The sequence below is a fragment of the Schistocerca piceifrons genome, chromosome 1 (assembly GCF_021461385.2).
Source record: "Schistocerca piceifrons isolate TAMUIC-IGC-003096 chromosome 1, iqSchPice1.1, whole genome shotgun sequence".
Classification (NCBI taxonomy): Eukaryota; Metazoa; Arthropoda; class Insecta; order Orthoptera; family Acrididae; genus Schistocerca; species Schistocerca piceifrons.
The window spans coordinates 691,494,696-691,510,547 of record NC_060138.1 but is presented as its reverse complement, the minus strand read 5'-3'; the positions used below and the strand labels follow the sequence as shown (position 1 = coordinate 691,510,547).

The 15,852-nt window shown below is 43.2% G+C and overlaps 1 protein-coding gene across 8 annotated transcripts in view; it reads right to left on the bottom strand.

Annotated features, from left to right (window-relative positions):
- LOC124709976 (ran-binding protein 3) overlaps positions 1-15,852 on the bottom strand; it is a 313,168-nt gene that overhangs the window by 158,948 nt on the left and 138,368 nt on the right. For all 8 annotated transcript variants that reach the window (XR_007005409.1, XM_047240886.1, XM_047240889.1 and 5 more), the window contains one exon: positions 14,628-14,695. The gene's annotated coding sequence lies outside the window, so the exon portion shown is untranslated. The remainder of the gene's footprint in view (positions 1-14,627; positions 14,696-15,852) is intronic.

Below are 15,852 nucleotides of genomic sequence, written 5' to 3'. Positions count from 1 at the left end.
CATACGACCGAGGCACACAGGGCCAACACCCGGCATCATGGTGTGGGGAGCGATCTCCTACACTGGCCGTACACCACTGGTGATCGTCGAGGGGACACTGAATAGTGCACGGTACATCCAAACCGTCATAGAACCCATCGTTCTACCATTCCTAGACCGGCAAGGGAACTTGCTGTTCCAACAGGACAATGCACGTCCGCATGTATCCCGTGCCACCCAACGTGCTCTAGAAGGTGTAAGTCAACTACCCTGGCCAGCAAGATCTCCGGATCTGTCCCCCATTGAGCATGTTTGGGACTGGATGAAGCGTCGTCTCACGCGGTCTGCACGTCCAGCACGAACGCTGGTCCAACTGAGGCGCCAGGTGGAAATGGCATGGCAAGCCGTTCCACAGGACTACATCCAGCATCTCTACGATCGTCTCCATGGGAGAATAGCAGCCTGCATTGCTGCGAAAGGTTGATATACACTGTACTAGTGCCGACATTGTGCATGCTCTGTTGCCTGTGTCTATGTGCCTGTGGTTCTGTCAGTGTGATCATGTGATGTATCTGACCCCAGGAATGTGTCAATAAAGTTTCCCCTTCCTGGGACAATGAATTCACGGTGTTCTTATTTCAATTTCCAGGAGTGTACTTAAACCTAACTAACCTAAGGACATCACACACATCCAAGCCCGAGGCAGGATTCGAACCTGCGACCGTAGCAGCCCCGCGGTTCCGGACTGCAGCGCTAGAACCGCACGGCCACCGCGGCCGGCGCGATGCTACATCACACTGGCGTTTACGAAACAAATTGTGAGAGAGCCTGTCTTGTAACAGAAGCTCCTACAAGATTTTATAATGTCTCTCTCTTCCGATACATTGAAATAAAACACTGCCTGCGTGCTTACATCTGAGATTTTTGATCCATAACTCACCTCTGCCTACTCATCAGTAAAGTTTCTATCATACAGCAGATCATTGGTTTCAGTTTTGTAAGCAATTTGATAATCACATCCTGTTTCACGCAATCTACTCACATGTTGGGAAGAAACACTATTATTTGTAGGTTCCACAACGAGCTATAATTAAAGTGGTGTCTACTTTATAATTAGAGGTTATGAGGTATGAAATAACATACGAATTGCGGTAACATCTATTTTTCAACAGGCAATCATGATGATACTAAAAACAGTAATGATCCCACGAGAACAGATACAGCCTATTTCTATTAGTTTTATGAGCAAAGTCGGTGTAGTTTTGAGAGAACTATCTGCATTCAAATGGTTCAAATGGCTCTGAGCACTATGTGACTTAACTTCTGAGGTCATCAGTCGCCTAGAACTTAGAACTAATTAAACCTAACTAACCTAAGGACATCACACACATCCATGCCCGAGGCAGGATTCGAACCTGCGACCGTAGCTGTCCCGCGGTTCCGGACTGAGCGCCTAGAACCGCTAGACCACCGCGGCCGGCCTGCATTCAAACTTAACCAATTACACCACACCTTGTAATAGTACCTCCTGCAAGATTTTACTTCTTGTATCTCTTCTGATACATCGAAAAACAAATCCTGTCTGCATGTTGACATCAGCATACTACATATACACATATAGCTCGTTTGGGGCAGATGACCAGTGGTTGAATTCCCTTGCACAGACCTGTGTAAAGTTTTATCAGCTGTACGGAGGACGACCAAATCCAACAGACTATCGACTGCAAGAGAGGGCTCCTGCATTGTTTCATAAGCAGTTCAATACAGTGTTTTTTTTTTTTTTTGCTGGTGCGCATCCAAGCAGTTACAAAACTAAAACCAATAATCTGCTGTATGATACAGACTTTGCTGACATGTAGGTAGAGGTGAGTTATGGGTCAGAAATGTCAGCTGTAAGCACGCAGATGGTATCTGATTTCAATGTATCGGAAGAGAGAGGGACGGTAAAATCTTACAGGAGTTTCTATTACAAGATAGGCTTTCTCACAATTTGTTTCGTAAACGCCAGTGTGATGTAGCACCGCAATAGTAAAACGGAACCGTCCATAGTATACAAAACAGCAACGTCCTCTTGATTATAGCTTGCTGTTGTCAAAAGTAAAATGATTGTGTTTTTTCCGACATGTGGTAAATGGCTTGAGAGATTGTATTCTGTAATGTTACTTCATGTGTTTGAAATGTTTATAATACACGCGCACATGACAGTTTATTTACAAACACTGATTTGAACGCGAGAGATGCTCTCAGGTCGTGTCATTTGTCCATCAAGCTGTAAGAAACTGCTTATCACAGACGTTTTTTGTTCAGAGTTTAAATTCTCGATTTTTCTTTACTCGTATGATAGTTTCGAAGAAACGAGTTTTCACAGCAAAATAGTGAAAGGTGTTTGTTTTGAGGCATTTTACTCAGGGTGGATGTGTATAGGGAGTGTATAGCCGACCTCTGACATTTTGGTCATCTGCAACTGGTGGCAGTGTACTTCGTAGGATGTTGCAAAATAATAAGATGCAAATTGTATCCCGCAGTCAAACGTAAAAACTATACCGATTCTGGTCATAAAACTGAAAGAAAATGGATTGCGTATATTTTCGTGGAAAGACATTTACAATTGTCGCGATTGTGCAGCCGTACGTCAGTCGGAGGGGGGCAAATGTGGCAGAGCTGCTGTGCCCATAAATTTTACGCTTTTATGTTGGAAAAGGATCATCACCTCAAGACTATTAGCAACCGCGGCAAGCTTGTCCACTGGCGGAAGGACGATATGCCGCCATCGCGCGGCGGATGCAGTTGACCATTTGAAAAAGCCGTGTTACCACAGTAGCTGGAAGGAGGCAGGGAGAGCGAGGGATGAGTGAAGGTAAGAGGGCCTCTAATTTTGGCAGCATGTGATCGTACATGGAGGAGAATGCACATTCAACTGACGCCCATCTGCAATCTTTTGGGACGATGATTTTCCCCAGTACACGTGTTGCATTATGAACCATTCATTACATGTGCTGTTTTTTTTTCACAACAATTTAGCACTGTAATTAGAGTAGTGAAGCATTTTCCATCAGTTGCAAAAGCATGTTTCAGCTTCAATTATCTGGGCTGCAGCAGGAGGCGTCTGTAGCGAACTCTGACTTCAAACAGCGACAGATACAGTTCTCAGCTGTATGCTTACAGGTAATATACTTATTAAACTTATCTCTGTCCAACACCAGCGTCTCATCAGTTGAACATGTGTTCCACCAAACAAATAACTAAATATAGTACACTTGAACCTTTTTCTCCCTCCAGCTGGTAACTGGTAGATGAAGGATGGAGTTTGAGAACATTTGCCGCTAGTTTCGAGTGGTACAGTGAGTTTTTTCCCAGCAGGATAACACTAGTTGTATGGCATCGTCAATTTTTGAGCTGTATTGCGATTTCAGGCAGTCCCTGTGTATAGCTATGTATACAGTTGTGTTATTAGGACCAATCTTTATAATTAATTACACAATCAGGTCTGATCTTTACTTCAGTTTCCCAACCAAAATAAAGAAATTACACTAACCTAAACTTCCTCTCCTGGATCCGCACAGTTTCCAAGTGCTCGGGTGGAGCACTGCACTTCGGCTTTTCAACCAGAAGGACCAGGGTTCGAGTCCCAGAAAGGGCACAGCCATTTTTAATTTCTTATCAATTCCCAGGTGGGTGGGTGGGGTGGGGTGGGATATTAGCACAGCGCTGGGAGAAAGAAATTCCCACCACAATTCGAAATTCCTGCCAGTATGTGGGGGAGGGGAAGGCTGAAGGATGGGGACCACATGCCGGCCGATCAATTTAATTAATGCGCGCGTCAATTTGATAACAAAATTGCACCAGGAGCTCCAGTACCCTACTATTTTAGTCAGCATATTTCCAAATGGTTCAAATGGCTCTGAGCACTATGGGACTGTCTGTGGTCATCAGTCCCCTAGAACTTAGAACTACTTAAACCTAACTAACCTAAGGACATCACACGCATCCATGGTCGAGGCAGGATTCGAACCTGCGACCGTAGCAGTCGCGCGGTTCCGGACTGAGCGCCTAGAACCGCTAGACCACCGCAGCCGGCAGAAACACAGGTGCGTGGAGATAAAAACAGTCGGGCCAAATGAGAAAGGGGGGGGGGGGGGGATCTGGATTCTCGCAGATCGGCGAACTGTAACACATAGGTATAAGAGAGAGCGCATTTTGCACCGAAATTTCAAACACTTGGGTATGGGGGGAAACTTAAATTGTACACCCAAGAATTTTTAAGCTGCAGAGGTATGGTGGAGAAAATGGCAGTGGGAAAGAAAGACAAAATAAGACAGTGTAAGTGAGAGGACACACCGGCAGTGGGATAATAGCGTAAATCAACGCGAGAAAAAGGAGACAGTGGGAGAGACACATACATCAGAAGCGACAGTGGGACTGAGATGCTGAGTATGAAAGCTCAACTACAAAGAGGAACTGGGTAAAAGAATTTAGAATGTTCCGTGTTGAAAGAGCACGAATAAGTTCGCATGCCACAATTTTAGATGAGTAAGGCGGAATGAAGACTGTGGCAAGTGGTTCCCCACTTTTGTGTGAGAGAGTTATAAAGAGGAACATATTAACCTTCTGGTGCTCAGACAAGAGCATTTTTCAGCTTGTGTCTATATGAGCAAGGACCCTTCTTGGAAACAGAATTCACCTGCACTTTTTACCAATCGCTAAGAACCCATCGCTACTCCAGCAATGAATTATTGCGAGCCGGACTTAAACAATTTCAATATTTCGGCTTTCTTTGTGTCGTGTTTCATTTCGGTACAAGCACGATGACCAAGCGACGGAATATATGATTTCGATCCCCTCAGTGGCTTGACGTAAGGCTAAAATTTCTTAGGATTTTTATCCCCGATCACGTAGCAACATTTTAGTTTCTAATTCACTGAACGGTTCTCTCATTGCTCTCCGTACGTTTATTTTCGGCTTCGTTCGGCTTTTGTTTGTCAATTCGGCTTTGATTTCGCTTAAACACGCGATGAAACACTCTTTATTGACGTAGCAGCTTTCTTAACACAGCTGCTGCACCGGACATTTCCCATTCCTCACAACCTTGCTCGGTACATACTGGCCTACGGCATATAATGACTGGTGAGCGGATTCAAAACAAGGTATATTAAAGAGAGCAATAAAAAGATTCAGTTTTGAATAATTTTCGAGGAAGCTCTGCACTTATAATTTGAAACAACCATTCGTATCTAATTCCCCAATGCAGCGAGGTCCTGATGGACGTTATTCGGCGAACACGAGAGAAAGAGTCACAGGTCTGAAAAATGGGGTCGCTCCGCTAGAACTGTGAACAGGGTTGTAATTACAAGGGACCAGAGATGTCAAACGGAGAGGTTGTTTCGAGGGAATTTTCGATTTGTCCTCCGTTGTGAATCGAAGCAGCGGGCCTGGACCCGGGCTCCCGCGGCGGCCTGGCCGGCGGATTTCCCCCGCGGCCGCGCCTGATTAGTGGTCAGAGCCGGGCCGCGCTGTACGTCGGCTGCCCCGCGCTCACCGCTACACCCTCACACCGCCTATCCTAACACCAGACAGCCATCTGCGCCACATGCGCCGCCTATCCTACTCTTCCTTCAGCTACAAGTCCAAAAAGCTTAATAAATCGAATACAACGTCTCAATAACACCCCCTTATCTTCAAGTACAGAAAAGCCACGGGCAGGGTCATCGCAACTACCGAACAGTTAAAAATAAATAAATACAAAACAGTACAGGAAGACTGCGTATGTTGATAGTCACTGTCTTCGACATAACGAGTAAAGACTTCATTTATTAAGTCTCCATCTAGATGTGTCCTTCAGACATCAGCAACACTTCAACACAACACAGATGGTCATTAATTGTCCACTTTTGATATGCAGGGTAAATCACCTAAAACTTGCACGCAAATATTGCGGAAATGGAAAGTGCTATTGATGAGCGATTTTCGCAGAATGGATCTGTAGTCAGGGGCTTTTGTTGTTACGCAAAAAATGGCTCTGAGCACTATGGGACTTAACATCTATGGTCATCAGTCCCCTAGAACTTAGAACTACTTAAACCTAACTAACCTAAGGACATCACACAACACCCAGCCATCACGAGGCAGAGAAAATCCCTGACCCCGCCGGGAATCGAACCCGGGAACCCGGGCGTGGGAAGTGAGAACGCTACCGCAAGACCACGAGATGCGGGCAAAAAAGTGTACAGATGTCAAACACGGGGAACGGGCAGGCCAAGGTAAGGGTCCTGTGCGTACAATCCAACGACTTAGAAAAAATTCATGATGGCATGCTGTAGTATTTAGTGCACTATGGGCTAGACAGCCATCATGTTGGTACCACAGGTCCCTCCTAGTCTTCAAAAGAACGACTTCTAAATGGTCCGTTAGGAGGCTGCGATACTTGTGCGCGTTCAGTGTTCCGTCTATGAAACACAGGTCTATGAGCTGATGGTTATCTATACCACACCACATGTTTACACTCCATGGACGATGACGTAACACCTGATGAAGCCAAGGGGGACTGTCAACAGACCAATAGTGCATGTTTCAGCGGTATGACTGGTAAATGTGGCTTCATCACGAAACAAGGTAGGTGATATTTCAAAATGATGGAGCACAGCAATCATTCTTGAACGAACTGCGACAGAAGCTCGAAGAACAGGGGACTGATGCACTAGGGCAGGCTTTGATACTATGAAATAGTGCATTGATAATGGCTAGGCACTAGCCGAAATCTAGATATGCTTAATAAAACCTGAAAGGAAAGGACGACTGATTGCTGAGCTCCATCTTTTCGAAAGTCATATCACAGTTGTTGAGTGCATCCATATTCCTAGTGGAAGGTAACTTGATGAAGGTACATGATATATCTGGAGTATCTTGTCTTAACGTCCATGTACGTAAGTTAAAACAACTCTCATAATCGTTTCGATGCATCTCTTGATGGGGAGAGATGTGACAGGGATGGAGCCGGCCGAAGTGGCCGAGCGGATCTAGGCGCTTCAGCCTGGAACCGCGCGACCGCTACGATCGCAGGTTCGAATCCTGCCTCGGGCATGGATGTGTGTGATGTCCTTAGGTTAGTGAGGTTTAATAGTTCTAAGTTCTAGGGGACTGATGACCTCAGATGTTAAGTCCCATAGTGCTCAGAGCCATTTGAACAGGGATGGAACCTATCTCGATTGAGAGTGGGTAGGGCACTTACCTGACTAACACCACTTGCTCTTGCGATTGCTGACGTGCGGATCAACTGCAACAGCAGTACAAAAAATTATTTACCTCTCTTCTGTTGCCACTGGTTTCCCTCTGTTTCGTTGTCTAGGTGTTACATTACCACTTTCACGTAACTGGTTGAAGACCTTTACAAACAACTGGCGAGATGGTTGACGTCTATTGGGATATACTGCCGCACACAACGTACAAGAACGAAATACATTCTTCCTAAATTCTCCATACAGCACGAGCATGTGGGCTGTTTTGCTTAGGTAAAGCCCATCGTCCGTGTAAAACAGTATACAGAAAAAAAGAGATTAACAGGGCACGAAAATGACGTACACGCAGGCCCAGAAATACCCTTTCGTACGAGTGGAAAGGTCAATGAAAGGAAAATCTTCTGAGGCAAGTGCCGGTATATCTCGCAGACTGAGAAGTATGTGCGTTAGCACTTGGTGAGTTTTATAGGGAAAGTATGATCGGACTTGTGGGAATAAGTCGAAACAGAAATACATATGAGCAGAACTGAAAATCAACTTAAGAAACTTTTATTTTTATTTTTATTTTTTTTAGGGGGGGGGGGGAGAGGGGTGGCTGGGGATATTGGGGTATCCTTTTAATTCTCTATCGAATATGCCGTTGAAATGGCCCATTCTCATGCAGAATGTCGTTCCATTACTACGAGAAATCGCAGGACCCCATATATTATATTATGATGATGATTATTATTACTTAGTTGAGGGGGCACTCGACATCGTAGTCATCAGCGCCCTGACGAAAAGTCAACATGAAATCTCACGCGTGGGAACGAAGTCTGTCCCCATATGCGGAGCAGTTCATAACGTACTCAAGTCTGCCGCCCTTCCCTACCAGTTTAGGAATGAGGCCTGACAGTTCACAAAATTTCACCACTCTGTTAAAACTGGTATCGGCATCTGCGAGGATGGTGGGCAGATCTCCAGAGAGACCGAGTGCTGCCCTAATATCAGTATACAGGGCACACGTAGCTACAATATGCTGAACTGAAAGCGGCACGCCACAAACTTCACAGAATGGTGGATCCTCCCGTCAGAGGAGGAAGCCATGTGTGAAAAGGCTATGCCCGATGCGCAGTCTGGCACGTAAAACCTCCTTCCAGCGGCGAGGCTGACACGAAGTCCGGCAAGTCTTTGTGGTCGATTTGAGCGACCGCAGTTTGTTGTCTAACACCTGCAACCATTCAGTCTCCCATTGACGCAGGATGTATCTGTCAAAAAATGAGATAATGCCGTGCAACGGAATGGGACATTGATGGACAGCACCATCCCAGCATGCTTCCTTGGCAGCTTTGTCAGCCATGTCGTTACCCTGTATCCCAACGTCGCAAGGTACCCAGCAAAATATCACCTTCTTGCCACGGCATTGGAGCCGCTGTTGAGGAGTCATGGATGAGCTGAATCAGCGGGTCTACCGGATATATTTGGTGAAGTGCTAGCAGTACACTAATAGAGTCGGAAAAGACAAGAAAACTCGTATGGTGATGTCTCCCATGTATTATAGTGCGATAAAATTCTAGAATATATTTCATGCTTGTTTGTGGAGACAGAACAGATCGTCTGCAAGGAGCTCAGATTATGCAAATAACGAACCAACGAAAGTAACTTTTTTCTGTTTATTTAGGAAATAGATAGCGGAACCAGTATCTCGTTCTCAATGGGGAGACAACGTTAGAAGCGGTGTATCTCAAAAAGTAAGTGTTTATACTAGTGTTCCTTACGTACTTTATTTCCATAAAACTGTAATGGAAATATACAAACATGCGGAGTTTCCCGATGCCCATTTCACGGAAAGACTAGCATACAGTCATGGCTGTATCGTTGGACGTTTGTTTCAGGAGTGATTATCATAACGAATGTGCCTCGAATGGACTATGATTGAAGCAATGTATGACGTATTAACGAGAAAGTGTCATCTAAGCCTTCAATCTGCGACTGAGAGAAGTCTAGAACGGCGAGTACACAGAAAGTGAAGCAGATAATTCTTCTTGCAGTTGACGAAGATCCTGCTGTCACTGCAAGAAGTTGTAACATGACTGGCGAGTATTATTTGATAACCTTTTGCATCTATACCGTTTTCAGCGTGTGCAGCTACTATTAAGAGTTGATTTTTCTTGCATAGGTACGCTTCTGCTAATGCTTTATTCAATAATCTGTCAGTCATTTTAGTAAAATAGTGTGAAGCGTTGTTTCGACGTAATCAGATAGTAAATCTGAAAAATCAACAAGTGTGGACTGACTTCATAAAATCAACAAACTGAGGAAGATGAACTACCTCGAAATAATGGCAATTAATAAACATATATCCACTTGCCCAAGCTTTGTACTGAATGACCACAGTTCCATTACTCGCCACTTCTAACTGCAGATGCTCCTAATAATTTTATCCACACCACTATGTAAATAATCCTTCCTCTTGATACGCCACCTTTTTCCTTGACTTCAATTTCTGTAGTTTCACTTGCCCTGTTAAAAAATTTTCCTTTCTATAATTACCGTTGTTTTACTTAGCTGTTCAGTCTCACATGCTGTATTGTACCTGCTTGTAACATTGGACATGTTAAGGACAAGATTCTCATGTTTAGTCAACACCTTGGAACAAGTCACCAAAGTGTACCACTGTCAACTTAACTATTCTTCTCACAACAGTTGTTGGAATTTGTCATGTAATTCATTTTTTAATGTGCCACATGTTTTATCTAAGGTAGTTTTACATCGCTATTTTCCTGAAATAATTCCTCTCGTTTTAGTCCTCAAACATGAACAACTGTCATCTTTGGTAACAAACCGAGATACTCTGTAGATGAACTATTTTAAAATATTCAACTCTGCCGCATCAATTCTCAAAATTTCGTTATGCATACTGCCCTTCAAGCCTTCTAAAGTTATTCGGTTACTTGCGTACACTTTATCCTTTCAGACTGCCCCACAAATAAGAGGCCCAAGTGGTTAGGCCCGGGGAAAACGGCAGCCACAATCCTTTGGTGACAGTCCTTTATTCTGCGAATCTTTCATGAATTCGTGAGACTGACTCGCGTGAGGTGTGGGAGGTCGCCCCACCCTGTTGAAAGGCAGCATACGTACGTCCACTGGGGGGGGGGGGGGGGTCAACTGCGCGTAAAACTCCTCGAAGATTCTCATACACACAACAGTGTTTACCGGTGTTTGCAAAAAATACGGACCCACAACCCGACTTGCTGACACGGCACACAATACTCCAATTTTTTCGATGCGCAAAGGTTCCTCATTAAACGTGTAGGGATTGATTGTGACCAGTATCTGGTGTATTGGGGGTTTACATGTCCTGTCAAATGGAACCAAACTTCCATCACCCATGAAATACAGCAACTGATCCAAAATTCCACTCTCATTGTTTCACATAACCACGTACAGTAATTCACACATTGTGCCTTATCTTTCTCCTTAAGTTCTTGGTCATATGATAACAAGACCCACACGGAACGTTCACTTCTTACGAAAATTTACGTGTCGGCTTCAAAGGGACTCTTCTGGATCATTCGTGTCCGAATATCCGCGATCAAAGCTCGTTTCTTTTAGCGTTTGCGCCACTTTGACATCATACCCTGTATACTGCACTTTGTTGGTATGGAAGCGTTAGGAAAACTTCTTAGCAAAAATGTCCAGCGTTTCCTCAAATGAACCGGCGGACACGTACGCCTCCACTATTGCGATTCTTTCTTGAAGAGGGTACACTAGCTGAGGTATTTACTTCACACATCTTGACCATTAACGCCCCAGGTGCGGTCTCACAGACCGCTAGCGTGTATTGTTACTTTGTTGCTAATGCATACGGGTGGGGCAGAAGATTATGGTGTTGCCTGGTTTTTCTGTCCTGGACTGCCGTGGTTTCCCTTGTTGGCAGCGACTTGAGGGTGATTTGGGCCGATATTATTACTACCATTTTCGTGCTAGCAGTTTCCACCGCACCAGGGGTTGCGTTGTCTTCAGCGACCAGATCTTCGTCTACTGTTCGTTTTACAGACCCGACTTTGAGGATACTGTTTTTAAGTGGTTGGAGCGCAGTTTAGGAAGTGATATTGGTTCAGATAGTGATAAGGGAATCGAAAGTGAGCATAATTCAGAATCGGAACAGTCTGAAAGTGAAGATGAATTTGTTTTGCTACCTGTGAATTCCTTGACTGAAATAAATGGTTAAAAGTGATGAAGACGGAAGTGTCGAGACTAAATCTCTAGCTAAAGGTTCTGCTAGAAATATATTTGGTCGAAACAAATATTGCTTGTCGTCGAAGCCTCTTCTCAAGCAATTTCGTGTTCGGCAACGTAACATCATTCGTTTGAAAACAGCGCGACCCGCTGCTCAAATAGGTAATAAGCCAGATCCTCTTACCATTTGGAATTTGCTTATGGCTGCCAATAATTTGCATATCGTATTGAAATGCACCAACGTAAAAATGAACGACAAGTCTGAGAATATCCACATATTTGGTATGAAGCTGATTTATGTGAACTAACAGCATTTTTCGTGCATCCATTCGCCGTGTTTTAAGTGTAGCAGAACAAAGAGCAGAAGTCGTCGTACAACAACTGAAAAAACGCAAAACATCTTCCACATGTGAGCCCAAAAAGAAGAGGAAGACGCCTTATATTTGCCATTAATGAAAGGAGCCAATCTGCCTTGAATACTCAGCAAAAATTTGGAGCGGGTGCAAAAAAACACTTCTGAGAATGAAACTAAAAACCTACGAAATACTAGTGAAATTTTTATTTTTAAAAATATTTTAGAGTAGTTTCTTATTTTTTATTATCACGTGTGTAATAAACAATACAAATATAGCAAAGACTAAATTTTAAAGTGCAAGGTATTTGATTTTTTATATGAAGTACTGTTATATTCATTTTGTGCCGTTTTCTGTTTCGTAAAAGAAACTTTAAGATTTATCTGAATATTTTTTGTGTAGTATTACTCTAACCTTTTACATTAAAAACTGAATTGTTTCACTGAAATTACTGAATGAAATTTTTATGACTATCTGAATATAGCGGTCTGTCAGACAGCATCGTGACAAATAAATGACGTGGGAAGTTATTATAGCTTTCGTAGCTATAATACAAATAGTGGTAATACAAAACGTAGTTGCAACTGCTTGTGAACAATAGATGACAATTAGCGGATGACAATAAGCAGTCTAGTACTCAGGGTCGGGTTTTCGTGGTACAGAATGTGGACCGCCCGAAAAATTGTAATCCCACCAGTTTGCAGATGAGAACTAGGCAAAACATTGTCACTTTAGTTACCATCCTCAAAGGTCCTGCAGCGAAAGAGTTCTCTCATACCTAGTCCCTGTATACCAGTGATCCTGACTGATTTCGCCACTCATTTTAAGCGACTTCATTTCCCATCAAGATATCCTTGGCAATAACAATAAACAAGGGCCAAGGTGATAGAGACAGAGGGGAGGGGGGACGACAATGGACAGAGAGGAGAGGGAATAAACACGAAGGGGAGAGAGGAGCAGACAGAGGAGGTGGAGAGAGATCGACAGAAAGAGGGTAGGAAAGGAGATTAGGACGTATATGCAATTTCTATTGATATTTTGCAATCGCAAAGCATTGCCGGGTTCTCCAGTAATGTATAAAATATTCTACCAATAATCAACGGAGCCGATGATTAATGCTGAAGCACGGAATCAAGAAAGATTCTCGATTGATATTTGGGAGGGAATAGTTGGTGATTTTGTTTAGCTTTGTGTTCTTCCGCCAACTGGCGAAATTACTTTGCTTTTTCTGATTATAGTTTACCTGATTTAGATGTTTCTTCAGCAGTATGACGAAAAAGGTGGTTCGTGTACGATGAAACTAATACCCATTTCTGTGTTAACCCCTTCGGCTCCTAAATGACATGTACATGAAAGATTCATCGGAGTAGGTAGATGAATTCCCTGGTTTTCACATTCTCCGAATCTAAATCCATTAATCTTTTGGGGCATTTGTGACACTCTGAGTACTGCAAATTAGGTCAAAAATGCAGTGTGTCTTCTTGCCATTATTGTGGAAGACAGCAACACTATGCGCAATATACCATGGGGTACATCAGCACATCCGGGATTAATTGCGAAGGCAAGCTGACGCACATGTCAATGTTAACAGGAGACTTTTTAAACATTTCCCGCAAGAATGTTTCATGTGGAATGCTAGAACGTTCTGCGCGTGTGTGTTTCCCTTGACTGATGTAGAAAAAGAAAGTAGGCCTACTGACATGGAAATAAAGCGTTTCCATATCCACGTTAACGAAAGTATTTTCTTTTGTTATGAGCAAGAAATGTGTCGTGAAACTTTTGCCGTCCATGTTGTTATACACTATACATAAATGACCTGGCACACAACGTTTTTACCACATTAAGACAACGAGTTGCGTGCTAGGTGGTCACATCATTACAAAATTTCTACACAAAGTTGGTGCTAAGACTGTCGGCTAACCTACATAGATAATTGTTATGTTATGGGTTTATATGGACAAAAAGCCGCGATACCCTTTGACCAAACGATCGTTTGTTAATTAGTGAAATCACTAATGAGCTTTAAGTGCCTGTTGGAGTACCTATTCGGAGTAATTTATGGAGGTCAACCATATAAATCTAATCGTGCGGAATGTAGATGAAGATTTATCAGAATGAATTATAAGGAAGGAAGCACACAAAGGAGTTCACTAACAAAACTATTGTTCGACAAATTTTTGAGTACCATTACCAACCAGCAGAAGAAGAAGAGAAGATTCCACGAAGAGACGGTAAAAGAAATGTTAGAAACGGACGTTGCTTTTAGAATTGCTTTCGTGTACCATATGGCCGTACTTTCCATTGCTTTTTGCTGGAGCATTTGTGGATGTAGTGGCTTCTCGTTTATAAGTTTGTGAATGAGTCCATCAAAATCAGTTTTCTCCGAAGACCTTTCCATGTACAATAAGAGAGAGAGAGAGAGAGAGAGAGAGAGAGAGAGAGAGAGAGAGAGAGGGAGGGAGGGAGGTGGGGGTGGGAGGGAGAACTAAGATCTGGTCTTTTCACTGTGATGCTCGTCATCTGGAGAATTGACTATTTATCCGACACCCGTACGATTTAACGGCAAGAAACCGTAGTATCTTGGTGTCCCTGGTCACACTGTTTAACACCTTTATGGTGATAACGTCCAAATAAATGGGGCAACAAGACACTAGTTTTGAACTCTCCCATCGTTCTAATGAGGTGATACATCAGATTGTTGATTGTGGAACGTCCAGGGTTTCCAGGACATGCCTTCTTTTTAAATTTTCATTCAATTGATCAATGTGACAATGACAACGACACCGCGTCCAGTGTAACAGTACTTACAGAAATAAAAAAGCGTAGAGCACAAATTACTCACCGTTCCGTAATACTTCACTGATTTGTTGCTTGGTGTTATGAAACTTCTGCACAAAGATGTTACCAGAACTGCAAAAGAAAAATAAGGATAGTTTTAACGTATACAACACAGCCAGTTAGTAATAAGAAAAAGTTGAGACGGACAGGCACAAGACGGTTCTTAAAACATTTACTGATATCCCTCTTACCAAAACTAAGGCTCAAAGCATTTCTTCTGAAACGCTGACGCGTCATCAGAATTTAACGTAGGAATAACAAGACTAACAGTCAGGGCAAAGAGGCGTTATTAATCTTTCAACACAGGCGCTTCCTGATTGGTCAGCGCAGGAAGCATTCAGGCAACCTTAAAAGCCTTCACAAGGAAAATAGCACCGGAGCTACCAGGAAAACATGCACAGGTCCCTGTGAGGCAGCCGTCTACCAGACGATAGAACCTGTAAGGGAGCCGTCGGGCGAGCCGGCAAGTAAGCTTACAGCGAATCTTATGCCAGCTTGGACGACTATGTCGCGACAGTCCACTAGGCCGGGCTTAGGACTGGCTAATCACGTATAATAGAGGCATATTGAATTTTTTCCATAACACTTTGTCAGCAAATGATTAAACTTTTTGTTGTATTTTATGAATTTTAATTTCTCATTTAGAAAGCCAGAGGTTTTAAAACTCATCTTAAAGCCCCAAGTCAAGACGCTATAACTTATCTGAGCATTACGTGTTCTCACATCTCGCCATATAAGGGTCCAGCATTGTCGAACATGATCGTCTTGGTAGTCCAGGTGTTATGGTGTGAAGAGGCATAATATTACATTGGTGTATTGACCTCCAAATCTTTAAACACGGTACTCTCACTTGTCAACGTTATTGTGACGCTGTACTCTTAACACAGTCGCTTTTTGCTGCTCGAGGTCGAAGAATGAGACGAACTTTATAGCAGCATTCTCGAAAATGTGTCTTACCTTTATCATTCTCTCTCCAAGACAAGAGAGCGGGCGCGTGTGGAACTTTGTTCTTTTGAGCCTTGCGAAAGTTGACAGTTGTGCAAGGTTAACCCTAATTAGGCTATAAACTCAAACAAGTCTGAACAATGCCAAAGAAACAAACGAAACGCCTTTCCTCACAGAATGCGACAACAGTCTACCACAGAACCAAACAATAGAGGCTAAACATAACAACCTTTCGAGTTTCAACATGCTGTAACAATATGTCACTCACAAAAACGATATGCCGT